Raw genomic sequence first — 23,196 nt, 5'->3', positions numbered from 1 at the left:
GATATTTTTATCTGTGACCTACTTATAATAGTACTGCAAAATCAAGCCAGAAGTTCTCTTTCTTTTCCGGAATTTTTTTCCAAAATCATCATCTATTACCCTCCTCTTAAAGTTTACCTCATCTGTGTTCGCTCACAACCTTTAGCCAACCACAGAAATGTCTCTCAGAATGACACCAGGTTCTGATACAATGAAAGTTCCTACATTCTTATGCATCTATAGATGCTGCTTGTCTCATTTTCTGGCCTCGCTTGTATTTTACAGAGTAATGGAATTTCTTTCCCTCTTTGCAACACTAAGTGAATCCTTATTTCTCTTCGCTCATCTCATTTCTTTCTGGGATTTTATGAAATCAACCTATATTTATTCAGCACCTGTTCTATACAAGGCACAGTTCTCAGTGTTGACAAGAAATAAAGATGTAAGGCATAGTCTTGCCTTCTGGAAATCTATAATCTAGTTGTGGAACAAGTCATGTGATGCCCTAAGTAGAACACTGAATTGGAAATCCAGACCCCAGGAGACCATTCCAGTGCTGTCTGTAACTTAATTTTGAAGCCTCGATGAAGGTTTGCTGCTTCTGTGTAACCTACTCACCACCCCGGCAACAGGATTCCTGAGTCTGACCTGGGTTCAAGAGAAGTGAAGTGCACCTAGGGATTGTTAAACAAAATAAAAGTGGAAAAAGCTTCGTGGGTCCATATTTCAAAGTATAAATAACCCCAAGATTCACTAAATGAATTGCTCCTGATTAAAATGTCTTGTTTATTCATCTTAACCAGCTCCTTAGAGGTGTCTCTAGTTTATTAGTAAATATATATACATCTGTGAAATAACCATATTAGAATGTACAGGAATGAGTGTAGTGTAGGTATGCTTATTTCTGCATTTAAAAGTAATAGGCAGGATTTTGTTCTTTCAAGTTGATCAGCTGAGCACTGGCTTTCTCCCACACTGTGGGAGTCATGGCTATTTTGCTGCCTCTCTCTGGTTTAAGTCCTGGAGGGCATCTGAGTATTGATGAAAAGGGGAAACTGAGCTACAGGGCCATCAAAAGGGACTGCTTGAGGTTAGAGACCAGGTTAGGGCCAGAGCCAGGAATAGTCCCCAGCAGGATTCCAAAGCGATAATCCATCAGGCAGCGTCACTCCAGGCAAGCTTCCCCACAGTGGCTGGAGGGCGTATCCGTCCTCTTGCCCTCTATGCTCTCCTGAAAGAGCTGCTCTGTGCCGCGACCCCAGGCCTGGAGGGCTGAGGGCAGGGGCTGCATTCTTGCCTGGGCATCCCATCCTCTGGGCTTTCTCAGGGCAGAAAGTCAGTCCTGGCTGTTCCTCTTAACGTTAGTTCTCCTTGACTGGGTGTGTCCTTGTCAAGAACCTTCCAGGGCTCCGGCTGCTGGCTCTCCGCCCAAGAGCAGTGGGAGGCGCACCAGCCAGGCTGGTGGGAAGACGCGGCAGACATGCGCCTCCCTTTCAGCCCTGGCTGCTCTATTACTCACTGGGTGACAGACGCATTGTTCTCTCCGGGGAGGCCGGCAGCTGGACGCACCCCCTCCCAGCCCCCGCCGCCCCCTTTCCTGCAGCCCGGGGCCGCGCATCCCAGCCGGCCACCCTGCACAGCCGGGAGGCCCCGGCTTGGTGGCTGGCGCTCCCTGCACTTTGAACACCACCTGCTAAAGCAGTGTCTGTTTGGTGGCTTGAATGAAGCTGGCTGTCGGTGCAGGAAGACTTTATATTTATTGCCACGCGGGGGAAGTCTTGCAGCCATCCCGTGGGACCGGAAAGCAGCAGGATTGTGGGCCCCCGCGACGCTCCTCCGGCCTGCGGGACCCGCCCTCCTCCTCCTACCTGGCGGGGAAAGACAAAGACCACTGGGCCGTCTTTGGAAGTTTCCCGTTACCTCTTCGTCACACTGCAGGGACACTACTGGCCCCACCAAGGTGGAATCAGCGAGTCTCATCCAGGCGGGAGCTTTCCCGTGTGGGACTCGTGCTCATTTTCTCAGGGGGGGGGGGGGGAGGAAGGAACTGGAGTGAATGAAATGTAATTTAAAAAAAAAAAAGGTTGCTTCCTTTGTATTCAGCAAATGCATTTCCAAATAAATGCCCGCTGACGTGTCCTCTTCCAGTCACTTAACGTGTCAAAAATTGAACTTGGTGTTGTTGGTTTTTTTTCTCCTGTTATTGTTTTCTCTGCTTGAGTTATTTACTGTATTAAAAAGTATTACCCTAGTCATCCTGATTTGCAGGTCTGTGGTCCTCCTGACCTCTACAGTCCCCTGCACACCCTACAAGCTCTTTCTCTGCACCAGCTTTAACCACGGTCTTTTACAGAGCATGGCTCTAGTTCAGGCCAGATTTCTCTTCCCCTCCTGGACCATAGTCATGGTCTGCTGTCTCTCACCCTCCAGGTCTTCTGCCTCCCAGTCCAGGGGACACGTCGCTGCCATATTGTCATGTGCTGATCATGTCCAAGACTTTAAGTGACTACTCCCTATTTTTTATAGCAAAATGTGCAGCTCCTTGGTGGCACGGACATTCAAGCTTTGCAAGACTGTTATTTACCAACATTATGTGCCTCTTCTCTATTCAAACTCCTTGTTTCTGTCAAAATAATCCATCAAATTTGCCTGAAAATGCCTCATGCTTTTTCTGCCTCTTTACCCTATCCAAACAGCTTTTACCTCTCTGTTGAAACTCTGTCCATCCTTCAGGGTCCAGGGCAAGTATCCCTCTTGCCATGAATACTTTCCTAACTTCTCAGAGAGAGAATTCTGTTTCCCTCCTTAAGACACCTACCACTTGTTTGTATCAGTCTTGGGTAATTATTACATGTTGCTAGCAAACTGTCCACGTATCTTGTCTCTTTTATCTCCTCTGACACACCCTGGGAAAGACAGGCAAAGTGATTAGTTGCTCGATTAATTGATGCAGCCTTGAAGATACCCATTAAAGTGCCCCTGAAGTGTCCAGTGGTATTCTGACACTATTCATTTATGAATGACCTACTTAAAAGTAAAATAAAGGACATTTTAAAGTGTCAAAGGAACAGCTACATCTGTTTCCCAAGTTCCTTCCAGTGCTGCCCTGGCATGCATCCCACTACACCTACTTCGGACCAAAGGCACGCATTTGTGTAGTCCGTAGCCATGGAAGGACCGAGGAGACCAGCTCATGTTGGAATACTGGACGTAGTGGTGCTGTGTAGAGGCCAGATGAACTACCCAAGCCTAAGTAACAAGAGTTTCTAATATTGTCAATAAATAAAAACACCTACGTGAATCCCAGAGTTGAGCAATTTAGGGACATATAAAACTCTTCAGTTCTTAGATTCTGCTTGATACAAGCAAAGTAAAAACACATATGCTTCTTTTTTAAGATTTTTTTTAAGATTTTTTTTATTTGTCAGGAGCAGAGAAAGATTCAGCACAAGCCGGGGGAGCAGCAGGCAGAGGCAGAAGCAGGCTCCCCACTGAGCAAGAAGCCTGATGTGGGTGGGACTTGATCCCAGGACTCCGGAATCATGACCTGAGCCCAAGGCATGTGTTTAACTAACTTAGTCACCCAGACGTCCCCAAAACATACATGCTTCTATATGAATTAGTCAAGCATCATTTCCCGAGTATGAAGTTCTACTAGAAATGCTCTGTTGACTTAATTTGCTTACCAAAAGTCTGATATAAGACAATAAACTAGGTTTCTTTTTTCAAAATATTTGTCACCAGAAGATGTTGCAAACCCACTGGCCCTAAATTGTACTGTTTCTGAGTTTAGGCTATCAGCGTGTCAGACCACGAAGGCTGAATGGTCAAAGTGATGAGTGAAGGAGAAAGAACCAAGGCAGCCCAGTGGGCCGTAGTGAAGACCATGGTCCCAGTGCTACCTGCTGTGTGAATATTCCGTGGGGTGGGTGAGCAGTGAAAGATGGGAGGGACTAGTTTTGACCTAAAGAAATGGAGCAATAGGGTCAGAAGACACCTCAGGTGGGCTTGCATTACGGGAGAAGAGGCCATGGCCTAGGATGTAGGAAGAGATGAGAGAAATGAGGTACAAAGGCAAAGGAAAGCATTAGAATGGACACCAGATTATTTCATTTTATTGAGCAATAAGCAATAATAAACACTGGAAAAGACATAATTACACTTAGGCCAGCACAGTCCCCTTTCATTGATGATCATTCACCAAAGTATATGAAGAGATACATGAACTAAACAGCTATGCTGAAATCTAAGCAGGTTTCCTATTCTTTAGAAATATGGAATTTCATTGAATGTTATTATAAAATAACATTCCCATTTTAGTAAAATCAAACAGAAGACTATTCTGTGAAATACTTCATTCTATGCCTAAGTGTTGTAGCTGTTAACAGGTGGGTTTATTTCCAAACAATTCTTCTGCATAAGGAAATACATATATGTGTACATCATTTGCATGCAAATAGAATCACACTATACATACTGCTCAGCAACCTGCGTTTGCACTTTTAAGATACTGGAGATAGGGCTACCTGGTAGAGCATGAGACTCTTGATCTCTGGGTTGTAGGTTCGAGCCTCACATTGGGTGTAGAGATTATTTTAAAAAATAATCTTTAAAAATTTTAAAATAAAATACTGGAGACAACTTTCTATGATTATACATAACAATTTTGCTCATAAAAAATGATGGAATGACATTCTTTTGAATGAATGTTCCATAATTCATTTAATTGCACATTAAGGTAGTATTTTTCCAGGTTTTGCTTTCTTTCCAACATTAGGAAAACAATTATAATATGTATGCTTTTTTTGGGTAATATCCACCAATAACCACAATATAAATGGCCAGGTCTTCATTCCTACTGAAGCCTTTATTTTTCTTTTCATGAATGAAAAATACGTGCATTCAAAAAATAGTTGAGAATATGGCTAAACAAGTAAAGTAAACATCAGTAGCCATAAATCTATAATTTTCTAAAGCTAATTAGCTTGGGGAAAGTTGATTTCAAAGTGGTCAAATCACTTCAGGACAAACATTCAAAAACATATGAACCAATGTTGAGAAATATTCATTTTTAACCAGTGAGTTTTTAAATAATATACTTGGAGCCATGGACAAAATTTTAAAGAATGTCATGCAAACTTAAATGCAGAAACAAAGCAGATGGAGCTGGCTGAAAATTAATCGTGCTTTGCTAATAACGCTTATTTAAAAAAATCTTTTGTGCTATCATTTCATAATCCCAGGTAGTCCTTCCCTACCTTCCCCCTTAACTGCTGGCAACTACATAGCCATAGTATACAATACTGGATTTTTTTTTTTTTTTCACTCAGCCTGATTCCCTTGAAATCCATTCAAGTTGTTGCATATTTCAACAGTTTGTTCCTTTTTACTGCTGAGTAGTATTCCATGATATGCATATAACCATTTACTAATTAAAAGACATTTGGGTTTTTCCCAGTTTTTGACTCATAAATAAAGCTAGTATGAGGATCCAAAACAAAACAAAACAAACTTCTAAAAAGAGAACAGACCATTAAGAATTTCCCCAAGGGTCACAAAAAGTATCAAAAACATGCTGAAGTTTTCATTAATAACCCAAGATGCACATAATGTTCATTGCAGGAATTATAAGTATGTGGAAAATGGAAATGGAAATCATTAAATTTGACTAGTATCGGTTTTTTTTTAATTTAGCTTTTTAAAGAAAACCAGTTTGCTTTTGATGCATTTTTCAGAGCCTCATCTCCCACCTGTTTGGGAGGAGAGCAGGAGGAGGTCTGAAGCGGCTCCTTCAATGAGTGTGGTTACCATGTGCCCTGAAAACCAGTACAGCGAAAACGTGACATATATTTCACTTACCGGTGTTGTGCAGGAACCAGCCAGATGGTGGGCACAGTCTCTATCTGAGCTCTAGAGCCAGAAGTCCTAAAGAACATGCATGTACAATACGGACTGCTTGGGTGGGGGATAAGGAATGCCTATTGCATAAAAGCAAGAAGGTAGACATGATGTGCTGATTATTCCGCATCTTTAGGAGAATTCAGGTATATAATGACTTGTTCATTACTATTGATGGGTAAAAGGAATAGTTCCTGTTGCTACACTTCTCTTTGAAAGTGATAGCCACGACGTCAGTGTTCATCCTCACTTCTCCTCATTTTGTTTGGTCTCTCTCAGAATGGGCCCCAGCAGGCTGGCAGAACCAGATAATACCTTGACAACCAGAAAAACGTGGCTCCACGTCCCCGCACAGCAGGATGGCTGTAATATACAAAAGTGTTGGTGAGCATGTGGAGAAACTGTACTTCTCATCCATTGCTGGTGGACACAACAATTTTGCGGACACTTTGGAAAACAGTTTGATAGTTTCCCAAATGTTAAACACAAATTTACCATATGACCCAGCTGTTCCACTCCTAGATACTGACTCACGGAGAATGAAAACACGTGTCTGCCTAAATGCTTGTACACACATGTTCACGGCAGCACCATTCAGACTTGTCAAAAAGTAGAATCAGTTCAAATGTCAATTAAGTGATGAATGGAAAAACAAAATGTGGTATGTCTATACAATGGAATACTATCTGGCAATACAAATAAACAGCATTCACACACGCTGCAACATGGATAAAACTTGAAACATTGTGTTAAGTGAAAGGAGTCAGAGACATACACCCATAAAAATGTATGTTTGGATCCATTTATACAACATGTTCAGGAAAGGTAAAGCCAGCCAGACAGAAAGTAGGCTAGTGGTTGCCTGGAGTTGAATGAGGAGTGGTTGCTGATAGACAGGAGAACTGTCTCGGGAGTGATGCAAATGTTCTAGAAGTGGTGATGGTTCCACTATGTTAAGTTCTACTTAAAGCAAGTGAATTTATGGCATGTAAATTATAAATCATATAGCTGAAAGAACAAAAAAGAAAAGGTGGGAAGGAAGGAAGGAAGTGAAAGGAGGGATAGGAAGAAGGGAGAATGGAAGAAAGGGAGGGAGGGAGGGAGGGGGAGCTGCCCCAGGGAAGCTGTTCTCCAGGCTGGAGGGCTTTCCCTTGTACGCATCATGGACAACACACCCAACCACTGCAACACACAATGCCCCACGAGACTCTCCTAATTCTGGAAGAAGGAGCAAGTTAGGCACAGTGCTAAGGAAGTTCACAGGCTACAAACAGTGGAAAAAACAATCTCTCCTTTCATCTATTTTTGTAAAAGTAGCAAAAGCTATAAACATTGTCTCTTTCCTGGGTTGATAATTTTATCCCTCGTGACCTGTCTTTAGCCCCCGAGAAGGAAGTCGTTTAACTCAAGCCATGACAACGGAGAGGTTCCCATAGCTCTCCCACACTCTCCTTGTCAGGACAGAGCCCCCCACCCTCTCCCTCCTGGGGCCACTTCTCTCACCTGCTTCTGGCATTAATGTGGCCAATCAATAGCAAGAGGGGACAGAAGAATCAGTTGTTGGAGTGGTGACTGACTGGACACAGCAGACTGACCAAGGGGTCTGGGAGCAGCTTATTTGTCTGACTCCATTTCCTCAGACCTGACAGGCAGCGCTTCCTTCTGAACTCACTCTCAGGCCTCCAGCATACTCTGACGTCAACAGTACACAGCTGGGAGGAGGCCAGACTCCACAGCGTGTTGTCTGAGAAACAGTGCTTCTCTTCCTGGCAGAGGGAATCTCCCAGAGCCCTGCCAAGATGCTGCTCCTGTTTCCTTGGGAGAAGGAGAAAAAAGAACGCACTAAGCATATGAAAGGTCAGGATACAGACTCTTTCTTGGGGCAAACAAAACCAGTAAAAGAGTAACATCTGAAGACTCTGGTGTTCTTTGAGTTAAAAACACACACACATTTGTTCAGGTCTACACAGGAAAGAGCTGCTCTATGGAACCACATCCTGTGGACATTGATCACCTCCAGGAGGGGGTCACTGGGTGGCTCAGTAGGTTAAACATCTGCCTTCAGCTCAGGTCATGATCCCAGGGTCCTGGGATCGAGCCCCGATTTGGGATCCCTGCCCACTGAGGTGCCTGCTTCTCCCTCTGCCTCTGCCCCTTTCCTCCCACCTCGTGCTCATTCTCTCTCATAAGTAAGTAAGTAAGTAAATAAATAAATAAATAAATAAGAAGGAAGGAAAGGAAGGAAGGAAGAAAGAAAGAAAGGAAACTTCCAGGAGAACGTGATGCTTAGTGCATGTGCCAAAGTTCACCTTTCAGTCAAAGCAGTGTCTTCTATTTTGAAGGTCAGTTTCCAAGGGGATGTTCTTCGTTTTTATAGCACGTGAAATATCAGACTGAGTGTGTTGGGGGAGGCGGTGAGTGGAGAGGGTGTCAGTCTATTTCTAAGGAAATGGCTGGCTGCCTTGTTATCTTTTGAACCAAATACAGAGATTTCTCTAAAAATATGCACCCAGCATTCTGTGAATGTGGCAAGCTCGGTAGTAAGTGGAAAGTTACCTTGTTGTCCCCCTCAGGGAAGGACTCTGGTGAGTGACAGTCAGAAGCCTGGTAATGCTGACACACTTAAAATGACCTCAGATTTGCTTGAGCTGCATTGGGAAGACATGGGATGTGGGCCTCACCAGACCACTGAGGGTCACATCAGCCTTCCTGGAGGAAGGAATGGGGGGTAAGTCCCACCATGTAGAGATGTACTCAGGTAACTTCAGTCTTTAGAAGATATGCTCTTATTTGCTCTACAAACTCTTTCAGTGACTGCCCCTTTCCCTCATATTCTGCAGAGCAGAATTTCGAGTGTTCCATCCATGAAGACTCCTTTCCTCATCTATTTACTTTTCTACTTTCTTCTATACATCTTGGTCCTAAGCAATCCACTCTGGGAAAAGTCAATGGTGACCTCCGTGGCACCAAACCATTGGATGTTATTTTGGTCTCACCTAACACAACTTTTCAATAGCATTTGACGCAGGGGACCACTGCCCTCTTCTTGAAACACTTCTCTGTAGGATTTGGGGCCATTCGACTACACTGGTTTTCCTTCTACCACATTGGCTCTTCCTTCTCAGTCTCTCCTCCTGATGTTTCTCTTGAACCTGAACCCTACATTTAAGAGTTCTTCAGATCACTACCCTCAGTGTTTTCTTTCCCTCTTTGGGTGATCTCTCTCATCTTTATGACTTGTAAAGTTGTCTGCTTATTAACAACTCCACCATGTTTCCACCATGGTCCTCTGCCCTCCTCTAATCTCAGTGGGTCTACCTGACACCTCCTAGTTGTTATCATTGGGGAGACTCAAACTTCACATAGACAAAACGGAACTCTCTTTATTTTAAGTAATCTCTCCACCCAACATGGGGCTCAAATTCATGACCCTAAGACTGAGTCGAATATTATACCAACTGAGCCAGCCAGATGCCCCCACAAGTGGAACTCTTGATTCCTTCTCTTCATTCTCACCCCACTGCCAAATCAAACAAAACCATCCCTGATGAATATATTCACTTATTTATTATCTATTTTCCACACTAAACCGTAAGTGCCTCAGGGCAGATCCCTTGCCCATTTTGTGTTCCATTTTATCTTCTAGGTTATGATAGGTACTGATACATACTGGTGGAATAAACTAATGAAATGATCTGAGCTTTTGATCTGAGTTTTGAAAGATGAAGAAGTTATTTAAGTGAGACAGTGTTAGGAGCAGTTCCAAGTGTAAAGACTCAGGAGGTATAGCTTATAGTTGATTGAGGAAGGTCATTTGCCTATTTATGTAGATAATTAACTAAGCTTGAGATATAAATTGGAAGGGGAGAGTAACCTAAAATGAGCAGGCAGGGCCATTCTGCCTCAGACTAAATTGGAGAGACATTCCGAAAGAAGCATAAGAAAGCGATCTTCAGGGGCACCTGGGTGGCTCAGTGGGTTAAAGCCTCTGCCTTCGGCTCAGGTCATGATCCCAAGGTCCTGGGATTGAGCCCCACATTGGGCTCTCTGCTCAGTGAGAACCCTGCTTCCTCCTCTCTCTTTGCCTTCCTCTCCACCTACTCGTGATATCTCTGTCAAATAAATAAATAAAATCTTAAAAAAGAAAGAAAGAAAGAAAGAAAGAAAGAAAGAAAGAAAGAAAGAAAGCGATCTTCCTAAAGAACAGAGCTTAGTGGCTTTAGAAAGACATACATAACTGGAAACTTCCAATTGTACTACCTATCAATTGGTCTTTGACACAATTTCAAAATAGAGATAGGACACAGCACTAAGACATTGATTGGTGCTTCTAGCATAGTTGAGCATTCATATCACTCATAATTTCCAAGTGCATTTCTCTCTTGGACTTAATTTCCAGTTGGGAGAATAGTTGCAGATTTTTTAAAAATGATTTTATTTATTTATTTATTTGAGAGAGAGAAAGAGTGAGCGAGAGAGGGAGAGAAGGAGAAGAGGGAGGGGCAGAGGGAAAGAGAGAAGCAGACTCCCTGCTGAGTAAGGAGCCGGACAAGGGGCAGGATCCCGGGACTCCAGGATCATGAACTGAGCTAAAGGCAGATGCTTAACTGATTGAGCCACCCAGGCTCCCCAACAGTTGTAAATTTAATATGAGATCAGTATTGGATTCTAGAATCCATTTTTCCTCTTTTGGCATTTATCAGCTAAAGATCTTAAGTATGACAACATCTCTCAAATGTGTTCATCTTGGTTGGAAGTGAATGAAGAGAAGTTAATGAGTGTACTTCAGAGATTGGGGGAGTAATAGGACTCCTGTGTATATTTAAGTCATCCAAGACAGGGTAAATATTGTGTATAGTATGTACCATTGTGTAAAAAAAGGAGGAGGGAGACTAATGACGTACCATATGTTTGCTAATTGAATTAGTCTAAATTAAAAAAAGAAAAAACAGAAGGAAATTTCTAGAAAAAAATAAAAAGACCAACTACAAAGGGAAAAAAAGAGGAGGGGAAATATAGGTTTGCCTCTATTGGTGTAGATACCCTGAAAACACAAAAGAAACTAATGAGAGTCATTGCCTCTTGTGGTTGGACTCTGGGTGGCTGGGCACAGGGTGGGAGAAAGGACTTTCACAGTAGGCCTTCTATACTTCCCACCCTTCTTTCTTTTCCTTCATCCATTCCCGCTGCTCATTGCCAGTAATAGCTGTTTTAAAATGCATCACTCTTCTCTATGACTCTCATCCGGTATCTCAGAACTGTAAATTCTACTTCACAGAAAATATGAAATCATCTCCAGACATGTTCCTCAGTTTTATGGCCATGCCTTGGCATTAGATTTTAGTTTTATTTCTACCACTTCAGAAAATAAGTTCCCTTCTCCCCTCCTCCCCACACCCATTTATACTTTTTTGGTAGTACTGAAATACTCTCATATTTTTCCTATCCTTAAAAAAACTCTCCCTGCCCTAGACCTCTTTAACTACCACGTTCCCTCTCTTTTTAGCAAAGTTTCTTAAAGGGTTTTCTACATTTTCTCTATTTCATGATCAACCATTCACACCCCACCCTACTAGATGTCCTTCCCTCCACTCCTCTGAAACAGTGTTTTTCAAGCTCACTAAAGACCTCCTCTGCTAATAAGCCTGATTAACATCTTTTCTGTCTTTGTCTTTTTTTACCTCTGTGCAATGTGTTGTCACTGAAAATTACCTCTCCCTTTCCAGAAGTTTTCCTTCATGGCTTTCATAAAGACTTCCTTGGGGCTTCTGGGTAGCTCAGTCAGTTAAGTGCGTGCCTTTGGCTCAAGTCATGATCCCAGGATCCTGGGTTCAAGCCCCGCATTGTGTTTTTTGCTCATCAGGGTGTCTGCTTCTCCCTCTCCCTCTGCTGCTCTTCCTTATTTGTGCTCTCTCTCCTTCTCTCTCTCAGATAGATAAATAAAATCTTTTAAAAAAAAAAAAAAGAGGACTTCTTCCTTTCCCTCACCTTTGCTTGAGTAGGAAGTTTATCCTAGTCCTCTTCATAGAAATCTCTATGTACCTCTATCTTGTGATCATATGTGGAAATGAACATGAATCTCTTCATTAGACCATAGAGTTTCCTCGAGAACAGGAACTGTATCATTTTCATCTTTGAATCCTCGGCACATAGGTAAGAGTCTTAATCAATGGATATTGGTTTTATTGAATCTTGAATGAATGTCAAAGTGTTTGTCCATAACTTCTGTTTTAACACTCATGGTGGCAGGACTTTACTTGCTCATCACCTCTAATATCCATCTTCCCTTTTGACTTACAACAGAAACTTGCATGTGTTCAGCTGAGAAACTGCAGTTCTTAACCCTCCAGGTGTGGCCATATGACAATGTCCAGGGTGATGAGATGGAGGTGGTAGCACCATTCAGTGCCTCCCCAAGGCTCTTTAGAAGGGAGGAGCAGCCCTTCTCTCCTTATTGTTTCCTCCAATGTGAGCTGAATGGCTACAGCTCCATCAGCCCTCTCATGACCTGGAGAACAGGTGGCAGAGCAGCAGGAGAGAAGGAGCCTGGGTCCCTGATATCTTTATAGGATCTACATCACCGTGTACCAAATACCTTTGGACTTTTAAAATGCAAGGCAACAGATTCTTAAACTAGCCCACTCTCGGAGGCTCTGTTATTAGGAGCTGCACTTAATCCTAACTTAATATACATTCTAAAATAAAAACACTTCACACCTGTTGGCATACTTGAGCCTTTGTTTTTCTAGTTCACTTATTCCACAAGGGATATGAGGTACAGCAGTCTACCTTTGCTTAAAGCACAGAGGCCAGATGATCCCTAACATGTTTGACGCCCATGGCTTAATGGGTTTGTCTGGAGCAATAGAAAAAAGGGAAAACTGGGAACTTAGCAGCCTAAGACATGCAAGTTTTATTCTGTAGCCTATTGTTGAGAGGGTAAGTGACTTGGTTAAACCTACTACTAGATTATTCAAAAGAGGGATTGGATTGAATAAGCCAGTTAGTTCAGTCCAAGCAATTACCTTCTTTCAAATAAATTTTAAATTGTCTCTTTTCCGAGTTGATAATTCTAAGACCAAGTGAAAATTCAGTCAAGAACAGAACATTTCCACACCATCGGAGCATGCAACTAGGGTCCAGGGAGTGTATTAGTTCTCAGTACAACAGCTAAAAGGAATGTTTGAAAAAAGCATCACAGGTCTAAAAGGCTTGAACCATCATAGGTAGAAATGTGGTCCGGGTGTAACTCGTTTTTTAGTGTCTTAGAAGAGTGTGCAGTTGGTTTTATCCTTAGCAAGGTTCAAATTATTTGGTGGCCTTAATCTTAAGATATATTTTGAAATAATTGGAATACCTGAATGTATGTGAGAGAGTCCAGACTCATGCTATTTACACTGGAAAGTTTGATAAGCAGAGCCTTTCCCATATAGGCATGGAATTGATTTAGCTATAGGCTTGACCCATGGAATTCCCTTGTCAACTGACAGCCATGAGAAAACCCACTCTTGCAGCGAGGCACTCCTCCTGAAAATAGAGCCGGCGCTTCTTGCCCTTTCTCACAGTCCTCTTGGCTGCGGGGAAACAAGAATGCTCTTTGTCAAGGCATACCCAGGAGGAGCATTTTGGAGCTCAATTTTCTCATGCTGTATTCAAATAAAAAGGAATGAAGATAATTCAATTTGAAATATGTCCAAGTGTTTCTGGTATCATCCCTGGGCTGAGGCATGTTTCTGAAGCAAACAAGATAGTAAGGGATCAGCTATGGAGAAAGTCAGCTGAATGTCTAACGTCCTAAAAATGGCCACCTATAGAGCTTGTCATGGCTTTCTTTTCTCTCTTCATTACTGAAATAAAATATTGGATAACCCGGTCTCCTAAATTAAAGAAACATACAAACAGAAATGGTCATCAGTCATGTGGGTCACGTCAACCCATCTCACAATGAATGAGTCAGGAGACCGAGGAGTCTCAGCTGGAGAAAGGGGACCTGGGTCTCCCTCCATGCCCTGTAAGCCTCTGGGGCCCTCCACGAGAATCTCCAGAGCTCCTGAAATCATCCCATCCATAAAACTGTAGGAGGCAGCACCCCCACACACACACACAACCTGGCTTAGCCATTTGTTGCTGCTTTGGCCTTGACCCAATGTGTTAGCTTAGTTGTGGACAGCACAGAGCAAGACTCAGTTAGGATGGAACTTTAAAGGGTGTGTGAAGTTTTTAGTTTTAATTAGTTTTTAATTCACACTTTTTTGTAGTTTAATTGGATAAAATCTCTCTTATTTTTCACTTTGCATTTAGACAATCAACCCACATACTCACTGCTTAAAGTCTCCATAACTGTTATTGGTTTGATGCTAATGACCGGAAACTATTTTTGAATAAACACATGAAGTGTCTTAAGTTTTGTAGGATAGGATGTCCACGCTATTCCCATACCAAGAAAGTTGAAAGGACGGGCTCTGTAGTCAGACTTCCTAGGACCAGATCCTACATCTGCCACTCCCTGGATGTGTGATTAGGAAAGGTTACTTCGCCTCATTTATTTATTTCCTCATATGCAGCAAAAGCAAGTGGAAAGAATAGTATCTGTTGATAGATAGCAAGTACACAATAAACTTGATTATATAGAGTGGAAGGCATCAAATATGCAGAATGGAAACTCCATGGCAATCCATGTGGAAAGAATTCCAATGTTACAATTACTCTCTGTGGTGAACGAGCCTTGGGTTTTGGAATCAGTTCATTCAGCCTTGTACAACCATATAGAACTCTGGAGGCAAAATGTCTTCACCAGGATTGTATCACATAGCCTGATAATTCATTTGACCTGCTGCCGTGACCTTACAGATGTGATTATCCAATTACAGGAGGAACCAAAAACAAACAAACAAAAAACCCCAAACTTGCTACGCTAAGGACTACTGGCCTTCAATGCTATCACCTTGTGAGAGGTTGCTATACGTTTATTCTAATGTTACTATGCTGAAAATGTTCTTGTTTCTTCTGTTTGGGAAAGGCTCTCAAAAACAGTTTATAGGCTACCAGCAAAAATGAATTGAATCCATTTTAATGCCCCACCGCATCCAACACTGATTGGGACTATTCCCTCAAATCATATTTAGCCTTAAAAGGAATTGTTAGCACTAACAGCAGTCTGGAGAATGAATAACAGCCCCTGAAAGCAATGAATGAACTTAATCCTCACTCAACCATAGATATTTATTCCAATGTACTACTGAAGATGCTTTTACAATGTCAATCCCATTGGCTTAATTGAAATAGTTCCTCAAGAGATTGTTTTGATAGAAATGTGTATAAATCCCATCATGTATTTAATTAGATAAAAGCTATTCAATAGATTTATCATGGTGATCACTTCGTAATATATATAAAAGCTGAATCTTTATGTTGTACAACAAAAACTGATATAATATTGTTTTAAAAATGCTATTCAAATTAGTTTATAGGTACACATCAAACTTGACATGATCCACAAAGATGCTACTTCTGAGAATGTCACATGGTGTTAAGCTCACACTTCTTTAAATAAAAGAAAAGTTTCAGATATTGGTGAAGGAGACATTATTTGAATGTATTATCATTTAGGGTTATTTTTAAGATCCCTAGGGTTAGTTTCCTTGTGCTGTCATAAAAAAAGTACCACAAATAAGTGATTTCAAACAACAGGAATTTACTGTTTCACATTTCTGGGAGTCAGAAGTCTGTCATCAAGGTGCTGGCAGGTCTCTACTTCCTCTGAAGACACTACGGAAGGATCCTTCCTTGCCTTTTCCTACTTTCTGGTGTTTTCCACAAATACTTGCTGTTCCTTGTCTTGTAGGTACATCACTCCAGTGTTTGCTTCCATTGTCATGTGGCCTTCTCGCCATATTTCTGTGTCCAAATTTTTATTCTCTTCTTACCAGGACACTGGTAGTTTCCAATCAAGGGCACACCCTATTCCAATATGACCTCATCTTAACTTGATGATATCTGCAAAAGCCCTGTTTCCAAATAAAGTCACAGGCCCCAGAGGTTAAGACCTCAACGTTACTTTTTAGGGAACAAAATTCAATTCATAAAAGCTCATGTGAAGATTTAGCTAAGCTAGTGTCCCGTTATTCAATCACTAATATAGATGTTTCTGTGAGGGTACTTTTATAGGTGTGATTGAAATCTACAATCAGTTTGCTTTATGTGATTAGGATCCTCCTAGGTCATATGAGAGAGCCCATCCAATCAGTTGAAGAGCCCAAAAAAGAGAATTGATGCTTCCCGAAAGGAGAAATTCTACCTGTAGACTGCAGTGTCAGCTCCTGCTCCAGAATTTCTGGCCAGCCCTTCCCACACAATTCTGACTCACCCAGCCAGCCCCCACAATCACAAAAGCCAGTTCCTTGCAATAAATCTCTTAACATATGTATATAGATATAACATGTGATATGTAATATATAATATACTACTGGTTCTTTCTCTGGTGGAACCCTGGGTGACACAATACTTAAAGGGGTAGATACTTTTCTTTAAAAGAAATGTTTTATTTATTTATTTGTCAGAAAGAGAGAGAGAGATAGAGAGAGCGAGCATACAAGTAGGCAGAGGCAGAGAGAGAAGCAGTCTCCCTGCTGAGCAAGGAGCCTGATGCAGGACTGGATCCCAGGACCCTGGGATCATGATCTGAACCTGAGGACAGCTGCTTAACCAACTGAGCTACCCAGATGTCCCAAGGAGTAGATACTTCTTGACATCAACATTTCCTCATCTGGAAATAATTTGTTGAGCACCTACAGTACCAGCTGCAGCACAGGGTAGGGCTTATGTGTGTGAGTGCTAGTGTTCATCTGCTTGGGTTCAAAACCTTGCTCCACAGCTTCCTGGTTCTGTCACCTTTGACAAAGTGACATAATTTCCCAATGTCTCTGTTTCTTTATCTGTATGATAGTGAATAAGAACAGTATCACTTTACAGAGTAACTAACACTTATTAATATTTAAGGCCATTAATACTTAGCACCAGCAGCCATACGTGGGAGCTGACTCCTACTGGCTCAGGAAAGCCAACTGTAGTCATCTCCTCCTCATTTCACATTTACTTCCAAGAACTTTGGTAATTTGAACTTGGCCATGGGGGAAATATTTACACCATGGAAGCTGGCAAATACTGCAATCCGGGTTTCTTTTTTTTCAGAGCTGGGTTATAAGCACACCACTAATTATATTAGCATCTGATACAAAGTTAGAACTCAGTAAAAAGCAGTGATTATAGTAGGTAAAGTGCACTATGAAAAAAAAAAGTGGATACTGCTAGTCTATACAGTCCTTTTTCACAAAACAGAATAAAGGACCCTTCCTTCAAGACACTTGACTGACACTTGTCAGGACATCCTCCCATTAAATCTATATTGTGGATAGTGACATCCAGAGTTCCACAATGTGTAGCTTAAAGAACTAACTGCATTTTAGTTTTCTGGCAAGAAACCACACCCAGAGTGACAAATTCATTATTCTATCATGGCTTCAAAGGTCATTTTTCTCACTCAGTAAGTTTGTGAGTGGTTTCCTATCATTTTATCCTCAGATAAACTTTAATGCTGATGGAGAAATTGCTTGAAAATAAGGTTATTTCTTAAACATAACAAAATATTTTCTCTTCCAGGACAACTTGAAACACATTGTCAGTGGAGAGAGGAATCTGAACGGGAGCAGCAGAAAGGAAAATAAACAGTCACCGGGAAGAGGGATGCTGAAGGGAAGGGCTGAAGCTCGCATAAACAGTCACAGCTAAAGTTAGATAATTTGCAAGGACAGCCAAACCAACACCAGACAACAACAACAGCGATGAGGATTTGGACCTGAAGGGCTATTAGAATGGGGTGAGAACTAGTCTCTCTCTCTCTCTCTCTCTCTTTCTCTCTCTCTCTCTCTCTCTCGTACTCACATCTGCATTAAGATGCCCAGGTTACTGCCCCCTCCCCTCTCCCACAAAGTGGGGCTCCAGTTACACAGCCAGCAAGTTTTCACAGCCCCAAGGTGGCCATCCTTGGAGCACATCCCGAAGATAGCCTCCCTAGCACATTCCTGCTGCACTCACAGGGTCTGTGGCTTCCCAAGTCTCGAAGATGTGAAACGAAACCCCAAGAGCTACATTAACCAAGGCCAAAAGCATGCACAACCCAAGCCAGGGGATGGCGAAGCATCCTGGATTCCCATGAGAAACTCTCTGGCTCTGGTTCATTGACGTCGCATGAGTCCACAAACAGGAGGCACAGGAGTTTAAAAATACCATGACTTCTGGAGACTTCCCTGGCCATATTTAGGTCACATGTCTCACAGTGGTAGGAAAGAGCTGGAGAGAGACAAAGGGGTCTGGAGGGAGAAAAAGAAGGCGAGAATCAGGACACAGTATGCACCCCCATCCTTCCCCCACCCCCAAGTCTCTCTTGAGCACTTGTTTTCTGTCCAAGGAAGCTGTAGCCCAAAGTAGTCCTCCACCATCCCTGGACATCTGCTTGGCTTGTCTATTTTCTGCTACAGGCAGAGGACAGGAAGGAAGAGTTTGTTTCCTGTAAATAGAGGGAGAGAAAATTACAGCTATTATTGTTTTGACAACGGAAGCCCTCCCTGAAGCTTGTACCAGGGTTCATTCCTGACAAGCATCAGGTCTGAGTTGCGGGCTCTCAGCAGAAATTCCTCCCAAAGGGTCCCCGGGGAAAGCTGAAAGCCTAGATGGCTTTGCATTAGATGTCTAATGGCATAAAGATGTAATTCTGGGCAATCTTGATATTGGGCTGTGGAAATGGAATGCAGCCTGTGTTTTGATGAATGTTTTGATGCAAGCTCCTGCTACCCCAAATGAGCATGCTGGAGCTTGACCCTTAGGCACACACACACACGCTTATGCAAACACACACCCCAAGGTCCAAAATGCCTGATAATGCCAATTATTCATTTTACTTTTTAAGTACCTCCCTTTGTTCCCTGCTTTCCCCAAATTCATTTTTTTTTTTGAAGATTCCTGAGCCTTTTTAACTACATCTAGCTACATACCTATTCGATGAACAGCTGTAAAACTACCAACAGCGTAGTGGGTCTGCTGCTTCCTACTTTCAACATTGGATGCATCCACGGAGTCTCAGGATCCATGATCCGCGGGCATGCATTTGCTATTTTTAGATGTTTGAAATTAATCTTTTACCTAATCAGTGTTTGATCTAAAAGGAAGGAGGAAGGAACCAACAGAAACTTGGATTGGGAGACAGAGAAAAACCTACTACTACGTCCATTAACTAATGAGAATGAGCTCTGTCACTCAGCAAAGTGACAGAGGCATCTTCCATCTGCCATCTTCCATCTTCACTCTTGCAGTGGGCACCCATCTGAGGGCTCCATGTAGATGTTTGCACACCTGGGATCCTTTTGCACACAGCAGCTACACAGTGCTCTTCTACAAATGTAAAGGGAAGGAAATAATTTCCTTGTTTAAAGCCCACGACTACCTTCTCATTACATTAGAAATTCAATCCAAACACCGTGATTTGACCTTCATAATCCTGTCCCAGATAAATTTATCCTCTTCTTTCCCATAATTTCCTATTGGTAGCAGAAGTAAACTTAAGTTTGATAGTCAAAGTAAGATTCATATTTTTGCCAAATACATTAAGAAGGGGTTGGTTATATATCTTTGCTGAACTTGCAACAGTAAAAGAACACCCAAAGGGGAATTAAGTCAATGGGATCATTTCACTCTGGACTGTCTTGACCCCATACCTTTCAGTTGTCCTCTTTCGCTGGCAGCTCCTTTTAGCAACTTTTACCATCCTTCATCCTTGGCTCCACCCCCAAATAATATTATGTCCCAAAGCTCACTGTGAGTCTTTCATGTTTTATCTAGACCTATGGCTTTAATAATAGCTATTGTGAATGGTTTTCCAATTTGTGACTCTAGGTATCACCTGTCACCTAAACTCCAGACTCTTAGAAACCACAGCTGACCTGACAGATCATTTGGCCATCTAATATACATTTCAAATTTGATAGGCCTAAAACAGAACTCTTGTTTTCTCCATCTCCAAACCTGTTCCTTGTTGGCATCTCCTAACTCAGTGTTTGTTAGCTGCCATTCACCTAGCTGCTCCATCAGGAAAACGTCCCTGAGTTTTCTTTTCCCTTTATGTCCCATTTCCAATCCACCAACAATTCCTCTGCCTTCTACTTGCAGCCACCATCCTCTGTTTATCTTTCTCCTCCCCTGGAGCTACTCTCCTGGTCTGAGCCACCGCCATCTTCCATCTTCACTCTTGTTGTGGGCGCCCATCCAATGGCTCCACGTAGATTTTTGCACATCTGAGATCCTTCTGCACATAGCAGCTACACAGTGCTCTTCTAGAAATGTAAAGGGAAGGAAATAATTTCCTAGTTTAAAGCCCCTGACTACTTTCTCGTTACATTAGAAATTCAATCCAAACACCATAATTTGACCTTCATAATCCTGTCCCAGATAAATTTGTCCTCTTCATTCCCACACCCTAGTCATCTTTTCTCCAGAACCTTTTTTTTCACTGACTAGAACCTCTGCTGGGAATGTTCTTCCCATGGAATTTCACACCCTTGCCTTCTTACTGACAGTAGGGTCTAACCTTAGCTGTCACCTTCTCATAGAAACCTAATGCCTCACTCTGCTTTATTTTTATCTGTTCTATTTCTATCACTGAGTTTATCATTATCTGGTGGTTTCTTGTTCATTTACTTGTCTATTATCTTTTCCTCCAACTAAATCATAAGCTTATGTGAGCAGAGAGCTTATCTTCACACCCAGTGATGAGGATGAGTCTAAGTGCCTAGAAGAGTACTTGGCATGCAGTGATACTGGTAGCTATTGATGAATGAGAGAATCAGTAATATGCCAGGGGTCCTGATCTGTGCTGGGACATCAGGAAAGCTTTTCCTGAAGAAGTGTTGTTTGAACAGAATCCTGATTGATGAGTGGTAGTTAACTAGAAGAATTTGAGGGAGGGAAGAGGAGAGAAAAACGTTCCAAACAAAAGAAACAGTAGGTGGAAAAACCCAACATGGGAGGGACAGAGCACAGTTGTTACACCAGAAGAAGGGAGCATGTTCACGGTACAAGGAATCAGAAGAGGAGTGTAAACTGAGACCTGAAGACTTCTAGACCAAGTTAGGGATTCCAGCCTTCATTCGAGGGCTCTGTGAAACCACATTATGCTTGAGCAGGCAGATGACATCTTAAAATTTGCTTTCTGAGAAGGTCCTTCCGGCTGTAGTGTGAAAAGGCTGGGTGTGGGGGACCTGTTTACTATCCTTCCTACCAATAGGAGGCTCCTGCAGTGAGCTGGAGGGAAGTTCCTGGAACCTGGACTAACCAAGAAGGGGAGGACATGGTTAAGACCAGGATAGACTCCAAAGATATTTAGGAGGTTGAATAAAGAGTGGTGTTTAATTAGAGAAAGCCGGAGGGATGGTGGGTGGGGAGGGCCTACAGTGTAGGTTTTTTACTTACATGCATACTCGGATGGGTCGGGGCACCAAAGGGAACACGAAAGAAAATTAGAGTGACAACAAATACCAAAAGCTTAGTTTCCTGTGTGTGAGTCTGAATTCCTTTAAGATAGCTAAGTGGAGATGTGGAGGTAGACAGTTGGACTCAGGAGCAGGAAGCTCGAAGAAGTGTGATGGTCAGGAGAATACACTGGGGAGTGCTGGCTACAGCCAACCAACACTCAGATGATAAGGACCACTTTGCATTATTTGTACTTGCCACAGTGTCTAATAACACATACATATAAGCTTCTACTGCCATTGCCATTAGTTAACGTGTATGAAGGCAAACTATGGGTTGTCTTAAAGTTGGAAAATTTTTTATTTAAAACACAATAAAGAAAGAGTGAATGACAGGAAAATCATCTATTTTAATTTTCCTATGACTATTCACATTTTCATTCTGCCAGAATTTCAAATTGGTTAAACTTTGCCACATTAGGGACTCCCCAGATGGCTACTTTCTTTACGGGCAAGTTTTTTGGGGTCCCAAAACTAGGTGAGTAATGAGACAAATATATTCTAAACAAATATTTTTGCTATAATTCTTTCACAACTGTCTTCTGGATTGAGGAATCATAACAGAAAGGGTACGTTTTCCTCACTTCCAAAGCAGCTCACGAAGTTCAAGGTCGTCCACCTTGCAGTTCGGACTCACCTTCCCTTTGATTCAAAACTGGACAAGCTGACAAGAGTTGATTGAATTAGGACGGCATAAACTTACTGCATTTAAGTTTAAAGTGTTTTAAGTGAGACTTAAACAGGAGTGTGGAAGTGTGTCCGAGAACACATACACGAAATGCCGTAAGTATGAGGGTGTCCGTTTTATACAAGGGATTGACGTTAGTTTCCTGTGGTTGTCATAACAAAACAGCACAAACTGGTGGCTTAAAACAACTGAGATTTATTGTCTCACACTTAGAGGCCAGAAGCCTGAACTCAAGGTGTTGTCAAGGCCACAGTCCCTCCTACCACCACCCCACCCCCTCCAAAGGATTCTTGTTTACTTCTTATAGCCCCAAGGGCTTGTGTCAGGATAACTGTAATCTCTGCCTTTATCAGCACCTGACCATCTTCCCTTTGTGTCTGTGTGTCTCCGTGTCTTCACATGACATTTTCATCCCTGAGTCTCTTTCTTCTCTTCCCTAATCCACTCAAATTGAGTCTGACCTCATCTTAACTTATTACATTCACAAAGAGCCTATTTCCAAATAAGTTCACATTCAGAGGTATCAGGAGCTAAGACTTCACTATGTCTTTTAGGGAGCACGCCACTCAAACCATAGCATGAACTGGGTGAGCTAGGGAAAATGCGTGTACAAATGTACAAGTGAGGGCTCAGTGTGTGAGTGTGTGTGTGTGTGTGTGTGTGTGTGAGTATGCATGAACGCAGTAAAGAACTATAACCAAGTAACCAGTTCATTGATCTCTATCCTGCTTCCTGGTTCTTGCTTTCACTGGTTCCTTGGATAGCTTTTATGCTGTCCCATGACTCCGTTCACAATGAGTAATGGATTGTTTCCGGGCTCTCACTCCCACTTTTAATGAATACGAACACTAATTAACTGACAGTAACATGTAGCTGCTCTTGGCTGCGTGTGTCTCTCACTGAGGTCATAACGACTGTTGGTAATGTAATTTATTACTCTGTAAGGCACACTCTGGGACTCTCAATGTGAAGACCATTTTGGCAAGTGCCAGAGCAGTATAAGGCAGGCCTTTCTTGGTAAGGTAATATGTTCCATAGCTCCTGGGCCTTGGC

Source organism: Lontra canadensis, unplaced genomic scaffold, assembly GCF_010015895.1.
Source record: "Lontra canadensis isolate GAN:19392208 unplaced genomic scaffold, GSC_riverotter_1.0 scaffold23, whole genome shotgun sequence".
NCBI lineage: Eukaryota > Metazoa > Chordata > Mammalia > Carnivora > Mustelidae > Lontra > Lontra canadensis.
Note: the sequence above shows the minus strand (reverse complement) of the source record.